This window comes from Coenobita brevimanus, chromosome 33 (assembly GCF_032717465.1).
Source record: "Coenobita brevimanus isolate Jiangsu-jjx chromosome 33, ASM3271746v2, whole genome shotgun sequence".
Lineage (NCBI taxonomy): Eukaryota > Metazoa > Arthropoda > Malacostraca > Decapoda > Coenobitidae > Coenobita > Coenobita brevimanus.
In genome coordinates, this window is record NC_136986.1 from 38240435 (window position 1) to 38249261 (window position 8827).

Consider the following 8827-nt stretch of genomic DNA (forward strand, 5'->3'; position numbering starts at 1 on the left):
TGGGGGGTATGTGGGACTGTCCCGACAGTGGGAAACAGCTTTGGCTCATCTCTGGATCGGCCATACTAGCCTGACTCATGGTTTTTTAATGGAGAGGGCGCCCCCTCCCTATTGCGATGAGTGTCTGGTTCCTCTGACTGTGCGGCATCTCCTTGTCGAATGCCCCAGTCTTAGGGACCTTCGTTGGCAGTACCTATCTGGGTACCGAGCTGCCAATGGATCGTACCTTCTTTCTTCGGTTCTTGGGGAAGAGGCTTGTGCTATGGGGGGAGGCACCTTCTCGTTTGTGTTGAGTTCTGGCCTTCTTCACAAGCTGTAGAGGTTTTCGATAATTTAGTTTGTATTTTAATGATAGTGTTCTAATTTTAACCCATGTCTTTCCACCATGTTTTTTAACTTTGGTTTGTTTTATTCTTTTATATTGTTAATTTGTTTTATGCATTGTTTATCTTGGCTTTTTATCTTTTTTTATAAATTTTTATTTTCTTTTAATTTTATGTTTTGCGGCATATGACCTCTGCTGTTGCCCCGCCATGTCACATTTTCTTTCATTCATTCATTCATTCATTTGTCGGCAGTACTTGTCAGTACTGTTCGGATCCCGAGGGTTGCGCCTTGGATATTACCCAGTGTAACTTTCTGCAGGCCTTTTGCAGGCTCAAAGGATTTTGTCGCTCCTCAGTGTCTTTTAAAGTTATTTATAGAACATTCTTCTAGTCTTGGTGGTTCTGTGCCTGTGTATACTGATGGCTTTAAATCTGCATCAAGTGTTGGTTTTGGAGCGGTATTTCCCAATTTTAGCCGTGGAGATAGTCTTCCTTTGGTTGCCTCAGTTTTTACTGCAGAGTTGTCAGCCATCATTTTAGCCTTGAAGTTGGTGTTTGTTCACCCTGACAATTATTTTACTATTTTTAGTGACTCTCAAGGGGTGCTTTTGGCCCTGGACTTTTAGCTCTTCCCATCCCTTAGTTTTAGCTGTTTTGGAGTGGCTGTTCCTCATTCGTCATCAGAGGAAGAGAGTGGATTTTTGCTGGGTTCCCGCACATGTTGGTGTGGTGGTCAATGAGACGACGGATGCATTGGCCAAGGCTGCGGCTACTCAACAGCCCACAACAGAATATCCGTTTCCTGCAATTGATCTAACACCTTACTTGCAGGACAGAATTCATGTGTGTTGGCAGAGACGCTGGGATGGTGTTGCTCATAATAAGCTGAAAGAGGTCTTTCAGAGAGTGGTTGTGCCAAGGGTTGTCCCTACCATGCCTCAGCGATTGGAGGTAGCTCTTGCTAGGCTTCGCATTGGGCACTCTCGGCATACACATGGGTTCCTGATGAGTGGTGAGACTCAGCTGTACTGTGATGATTGCTTTGTTCCCCTTACTATCCGTCACTTGCTGGTCGAGTGTCCTAGTTTGGGAGACCTGCGTCGGAGATTCCTCCATAGGCATACAGAGGTAGATGGTGTCTACTGTCTCTCCTCGATGCTTGGTGGAGACCATAGTGATTTTAATGATGTTTTTGGTTTTCTTCAGGAGGCGGGCCTCCTTCCACTTTTATAAGTACTTGTTTTTTTCTTTTAACTATTCTTTTATTATTTTCAGTGTTTTATTTCTAGTAAAAGTTATTAACTTTATTTCGATTATGCACTATTTATTTACCGCGTGTTTTAGCTTATTGTCCGGCGGCATATGACCCTAGCAGTTGCGCCGCCAGTTTCTACTACAATCAATCAATCAATCAATTATCTAACCGAATTTTAAGGGTGCGAATGGGAGGAGTGCTTTCTAATCCCCAAGCACTAGAAGATGGAGTACCACAGGGGAGTGTTTTTAGTGGTACTCTGTTTTCTGTAGCCACGAACGGCATCATCAGTGTACTTCCTGACAGTGTACGAGGATCACTATATGTCAATGACCTCTCGATTTCCTTCAGCACATCTACCGTAGAATGTCTCTGATAGAGAGGAAGTTGCAGCTGGCTCTAAATCGAATTTCTGCCTGGGCAGAAACTCGCGGTTTCCATTTTTCTTCAACAAAAACGGTGGCTATGCATTTTTCTCATTTTCAAGGGGTTCACCCAGACTTTGACTTGTATCTCTATGGTAGGAGAATATCCTGTGTGGATGAGACACGGTTTCTGGGTCTTCTGTTTGATAGACAACTAACATGGGTTCCTCTTATTCGTTCTGTTAAGGCAGCTTGTCTTAAAGCTTTGAGTCTTTTGAGGGTTTTAGCTCATACCTCTTGGGATGCTGACCATCAGACCCTCCTGCTCTTGCATAGGTCTCTTATTCTTCCTAATACTTGAGGTCTACTCCTCTGCAACAGATGCCCATCTCCGGTTGTTAAATTCTGTGCATCATGCTGGGGTACATCTGGCAACTGGGGCATTCAGATCATCCCTGATTCCAAGTTTGCTGGTGGATGCTGCTGTACTCCCCTTGGATTTGTGATGCCAGTTGCTAATGATGAGGTGTTAGTATCGTCTTCACCGAAATTCCAGACTCAGTTCCTTCTGCCATCGTCTCCCAGGATTCCCGATCTTCTGTTTTTGACACCCGTCCTAATTTCCCAATGGCATTTGGTTACAGGGTCTGGTCTGTTATGTTAGCTCTCTGTTCTGAGACTGGCAATTTGTCCACCTCGGATCCCAAGGGTGGGTTCAAGGCTACTCCCTTGCGTGACATTCTGTAGATCCGTTGTTGAAAAAAAGGACTCACTTCCCTCTCAGGTGTCCCTCTCTCTCTTTTTAGAACATGCCTCCATTTATGAGAGTTCTGTCCCTGTCTATACTGACGGGTCTAAGACTGATACTGGAGTAGGATTTGGTGTTGTCTTCCCTTCCTTTAGTATGGGCGGTAGCCTTTCTGGCATTACTTCAGTGTATACGGCGGAACTGACTGCAATTTTATATGCTCTTAAAATCCCCCAATCTGTTTTTGTGATTTTTAGTCACTCGCGCAGTGCTTTGTCTGCAGTGGAGTCTTTTAATGCATCCCATCCATTGGTTTTATCAATTTTTGAGTGGCTTTTTCTTCTTGGCCGTCGTGGCCGCCGTGTAGACTTCTGCTGGGTTCCTGCACGTGTTGGTGTGGTGGGCAATGAGAGGGCAGATACTTTAGCTAAAGCTGCATCTTCTCAACAGCCCCCAACCGAGTACCCACTTCCTGCTCCTGATGTAACACCTTACTTGCGGTATGCAATTCGTACGTGTTGGCAGTGACACTGGGATGTTGTTTCTCACAGTAAACTAAAAGAAATCGTTCGGAGAGTGGTTGTGCCAACGGATCTTCCCTCTATGTCTCGACGATTGGAGGTGGCTCTTGCGAGGCTTCTTACTGGGCATTCTTGGTTTACACACGGGTTCCTCATGTGTGGTGAGACTTAACCATACTGTGATGACTGCCTTGTTCCCCTTACTGTCCGTCACTTGCTGGTCGAATGTCCGAGTCTAGGGGACCTACGTAAGAGATTCCTCCATACGCATAAGGGGGCAGATGGTGCCTACTGTTTGTCCTCGATGCTTGGTGAAGCCTCTAGCGATTTTACTGATGTTCTTAGTTTTCTTGTGGAGGCGGGCCTCCTTCCACTTTTCCACTTTTATAAGTAATTGATATTGTATAAACAATTCTTTTATTATTTTCAGTGTTTAATTCCTACTCACAGATAGTAACTTTATTTTGAATATGCACCTTTTATGTTGCTGTCTTTTACTTTGTTGTCCGGCGGCATATGACCCTGGCAGTTGCGCCGCCAGTTTTTAATTATTTTCAATCTATCAATCAATTTAAATTTTAACTGGGATGTGTTGCCAGACCTGTATGGCGGCGACCATTTTCCGTTACTCTTAACTTCTAGTGCTGGTGGACCTCACCCACGTCTTCCTTACTGGCTTCTGGATAAGGCTGACTGGCCACGTTTCAGGGAATTAAGTTCCAGTTCCCTATATGTCTACAAGTTTGGCTGTCTTTCTGAGGCATTGCCATATTTCAATACCGTGTTGCACTCAGCAGCACTATTATTTATTCTAAAAACGAAGGGTCAGTTTCCTAAACATCCAGTTCCTTGGTGGAACTCTGAGTGCAGTTCTGCAGTGAGAGCCAAACAAGTCGCCTTCTCTTGACTACTGTCAAGACGCCAGTTGCTATGATGAGGTGTTGGTATTGTCCTCGCCACACCCCAGACTCAATTTCTTGTGCCATCGTCTCCCAGGATTCCCGTTCTTCTGTTTATGACACCCGTCCTAATTTCCCAATGGCATTTGATTACAGGGTCCGGTCTGTTATGTTAGCCCTCTCTGTCCCAAGACTAGCAATTTGTCCACATCGGATCTCAAGGGTGGGTTCTTGGCTACTCCCTCGTGTGACATTTTGTAGGTCCATTGTTGAAAAAAAAGACTCACTTCCCTCTCAGGTGTCCCTCTCTTTTTAGAACATGCCTCCATTCATGAGGGTTCTGTCCCCATCTACAGTATACTAACGGGTCTAAGACTGATATTGGAGTAGGATTTGGTGTTGTCTTCCCTTCCCTTATAGGGGCGGTAGCCTTCCTGGCATTAATTTAGTGTATACAGTGGAACTGACTGCCATTTCATATGCTCTTAAAATCAAGTTTGATCTCCCCGAATCCGTTTTTGTGATTTTTAGTGACTCACGTACTGCTTTGTCTGCACTTGAGTCTTTTAATGCATCCCATCCCTTGGTTTTATCAATTTTAGAGTGGCTCTTTCTTCTTGGCCGTCGTGGCCACCATGTGGACTTCTGCTGGGTTCCTGCAAGTGTTAGTGTGGTGGGCAATGAGAGGGCAGATACTTTAGCTAAAGCTGCGTCTTCTCAACATCCCCCAACCGACTACCCACTTCCTGCTTCTGATGTAACACCTTACTTGCGGTACACAATTCATACGGGTTGGCAGGGATGCTGGGATGTTATTTCTCATAATAAACTAAAAGAAATCTTTCAGAGAGTGGTTGTGGCAAGGGTTTTTCCCTCCATGTCTCAGCGATTGGAGGTGGCTCTTGCTAGGTTTCGCATTGGGCACTCTCGGCTTACGCATGGATTCCTCATGAGTGGTGAGACTGAACTGTATTGTGATGACTGCCTTGTTCCCCTTACTGTCCATCACTTGCTGGTCGAGTGTCCGAGTCTGGGGGACCTATGTCAGAGATTCCTCCACAGGCATAAGGGGGCAGATGGTGTCTACTGTTTGTCCTCGATGCTCGGTGAAGCCTTTAGCGATTTTACTAATGTTTTTAGTTTTCTTCAGGAGGCGAGCCTCCTTCCACTTTTATAAGTATTTGATATTTTATAAATTATTCTTTTATTATTTTCAGTGTTTCATTCCTACTAACAGATATTAGCTTTATTTTGAATATGCACTTTTTATTTTGCTGCATCTTTTACTTTGTTGTCCGGCAGCATGTGACCCTGGCAGTTGCACCACCAGATTTATTTATTTTCAATCAGTCAATCAACCACATTGACTAGACTCCTTCTCCCTTCTTATCCAGTAGCCCGTGGCCCCATCTGCATCTGGCAATCGCCACCGTTGTCCATCAGAGTCCTCTGATCATGAAGACCGGCCACCTAAGGTCTCTGTTGTCGAACTTGAAGTCGACACCTCTCCTGTTCCCACTGCGCAGCAGGCTGAGGGATCTAGTCATGTGACAGCTGAAGTTGATTGTTCACCTGTGGTCCGGTCCCCACCTGGGGAGGTTGTTGGACAGCTTGTTGGTGCTTCAGATCTAAAGCTTACGATGGCCTCCTCAAATGATTCAGAGTCCTGTGGACTCTACTTTCACTTCTGGGGCTTCTGGTGGGGGCATTGGCCATCCTACATCTCCAAAGGCAGCCCCAAGCCACCTTCCAAACAAACTGGTATGTCCACTCCAAGAAGGAGTGTTGTAAAGTTTACTTCCTTGTCCTCTCATTTGCCCACAGATGTTCGACAGAGGGTGCGGGTTTCTGGTGCTGGGCAGGCTCCTCCAAAGGGTTTTCATACACATCAATCCCAACCCACTTGCTTGTCAGGTGTACAGTCCTGCACTAAATCATCATCCCTCCACTGTGGGTTCTATCATCCAGTGAAATTGTTGGGGCTTATGTGTAAACTATGAGGAACTGTGTTATCTTGTTTCTCAATTTACTCCTCCGTGCATGTGCATCCAGGAGACCATGGTGGGTGATGTTGTTCCTTCCAGTCCTTCTGGCTACCATTCCGTATATTCTGATACTGTGTTGGGCCAAGGTCATCGTGGAGGTGCTGCTGTCTTCCTTCGTCAGGATATTCTATACACTCATCTGGACATCTCCACTCCCCTACAGACTGTTGCTGTCCAGATGTTTTTACGTCGGCAGTATACAGTTTGCAGTCTTTATCTTCCTCCTAGTGCTACTGTTGAAAGGGCGGATCTGGAATGCCTTATTCGTGGCCATCCTTCTCGCTTTCTGTTACTAGGAGATATGAATGATCACCATCCACTATAGGGAAACAGTGAGGCAATCCTCGGGGTGTCATGCTGGCCTCTATAGTGGAAGATGGCATATTCAACTTCGATAAAATGACTTATTTGCATAGCCAGACCGGAACTTCTACTGCAGTTGATTTGTCCTTCTGTTCAGCTGATGCTGTTTTAGATTTTACCTGGGATGTGTTGCCAGACCTTTATGGCAGCGACCATTTTCAGTTAATTTTAACTGTTAGTGCAGGTGGACCTCAGCCACATCTTCCTCGCTGGCTTCTGGATAAGGGTGACTGGCCACTTTTCAGGGAAATAAGTTCCACTTCCCTTTCTGTCAATGAATTTGGCTGTCTTCCTGAGTCAGTGTCATATTTCAATGACTTGTTGCACTCAGTAGCCCTTTCATTTATTCCAAGAACGAGGGGTCAGTTTTCTAAACGTCCGGTTCCTTGGTGGAACTCTGAGTGCAGTTCTGCAGTGAGAGCCAAACAAGTCACTGACTACTGTTGTTACCGTGGGGATCCTCAGTATTTGGTGGCATGTCAGAGGGCACAAGCTCATATGAGGCGGGTTTTAAAGGAGGCCGGGGGTTCATCCTGGAAGGGTTATGTTTCCTCCATCACTTCGAAGACTTCCATTACTCAATTGTCGAACCAGGTAAGGATAATTTCAGGAAAATTTACTTTTCCCTCCCCTCCTGTTTTATCTGCAGCAGGTGGAACCATGGCTGATCCTTTCACTGTTGCAGAGTTGCTTGTTGATCATTTTGACAGTGTGTCACAGAAGGATGCAGATAGGCCTTCGGCTTGGCACCGTTGGCACATAGAGTCTCGTGGTTTCAATTTTGCCTCTTATGGGGGACAGTCTTACAATGTTCCATTTTCTGTTTCTGAACTCGGAGACTTTGTCGCAGTGCCATGACTCCCCTCCTGGTTGTGATGATTATCCTTATGCCTTTTTTCTTCACCTGTCTCATGAGTCTCTTTGATTTTGCTTTCATTATTTAATAAGGTTTGGTGTTCTGGGGAGTTTCCGGCTTGTTGGGGTGTTGCTGTAGTTATCTCCATCCCCAGGCCAGGTAAGGACCACCTACAGGTGATGAATTATAGGCTTATTTCTCTGACTTCTTGTATATGTAAAATTCTGGAAAAGCTGGTGAATGTTAGGCTTGTGTGGTGTTTGGAGAGAAGTGACTTATCCCCTGCCCAGTATGGTTTCAACAACCGCAGTCTACCTCTGATGTACTACTGTCCTTGGAATCTTCTGTCTGTGAGGCTTTCTCCACTAGCCAACACCAGGTCAAGGTCTTCTTTGATCTGGAGAAGGCGTATGACACTGCCTGGTGTCATGGCATTTTACTTCTCTTCATGAATTTGGTCTTTGTGGGCGCTTGCCTATTTTTATTCAGCAGTTCTTATCTAATCGTTTTTTAAGGGTCCGAGTGGGAGGAGTGCTTTCTAATGCCTATGCACTAGAAGACAGAGTACCACAAGGGAGTATCCTTGTTACTCTCTTTTCTGTGGCCATCAACAGCATAATCAGCATACTTCCTGATGATGTACGAGGTTCGCTATATGTTGATGACCTCTCAATTTCCTTCACCGCATCTAGAATGTCTCAGATAGAGAGGAAGTTGCAGCTGGTTCTTAACCCATTAATGGCCAGAGTTCCTGTGCGAGAGATTTTACTGGACGGGTACTAAGCATAGCGCCCTTTGCCCATCCACTCATAGTTGCAAAGCTCGTAGGTTCCTAATGCTTGGTTCAGTTCTTTAATACAATTTGAAAATGCCCAGTTCCGTCCATTATATTGGATGCTGGGTGTCAGTGGGCTAAAGGAGCTGATAGATTTGTCAGTGTTTAACTCATTAGTGGTCAGAATTCTTGTGCAAGGGATTTTGCTGGACGGGTACTAGGCGTACTGCTCTCCGCCTATTGGCTCATAGTTGCAAAGCTCATAGGTCCCTTCCTTGGTGTTCCCTTCTTAATTAAATTTTGGAAAAACCCAGTTCCATCTATTATGTTGGACACTGGGTGCCAATTGGTTATTAGAATTGTTGACTGGGCAGAGTCTCATGCCTTCCATTTTTCTTTAACACAGACAGTGGTTATGCATTTTTTCATCTTCGGGAGATTCACCCAAGCCCTGACTTGTATCTCAATGGTCGGAGAATATCCTGTGTGGAAGAGACTCGGTTTCTAGGTCTTCTCTTTGATAGACGACTAAACTGGGTTCCTTGTATTCATTCTGTTAAGGCAGCATCTCTTTTGAGGGTTTTGGCTCATACGACCTGGGGTCACGGGGTTTTTAAAATATCACTGTGTTTTTAAAATATCTCGGTGTTTTTAAAATAAATGCTTAAATATTA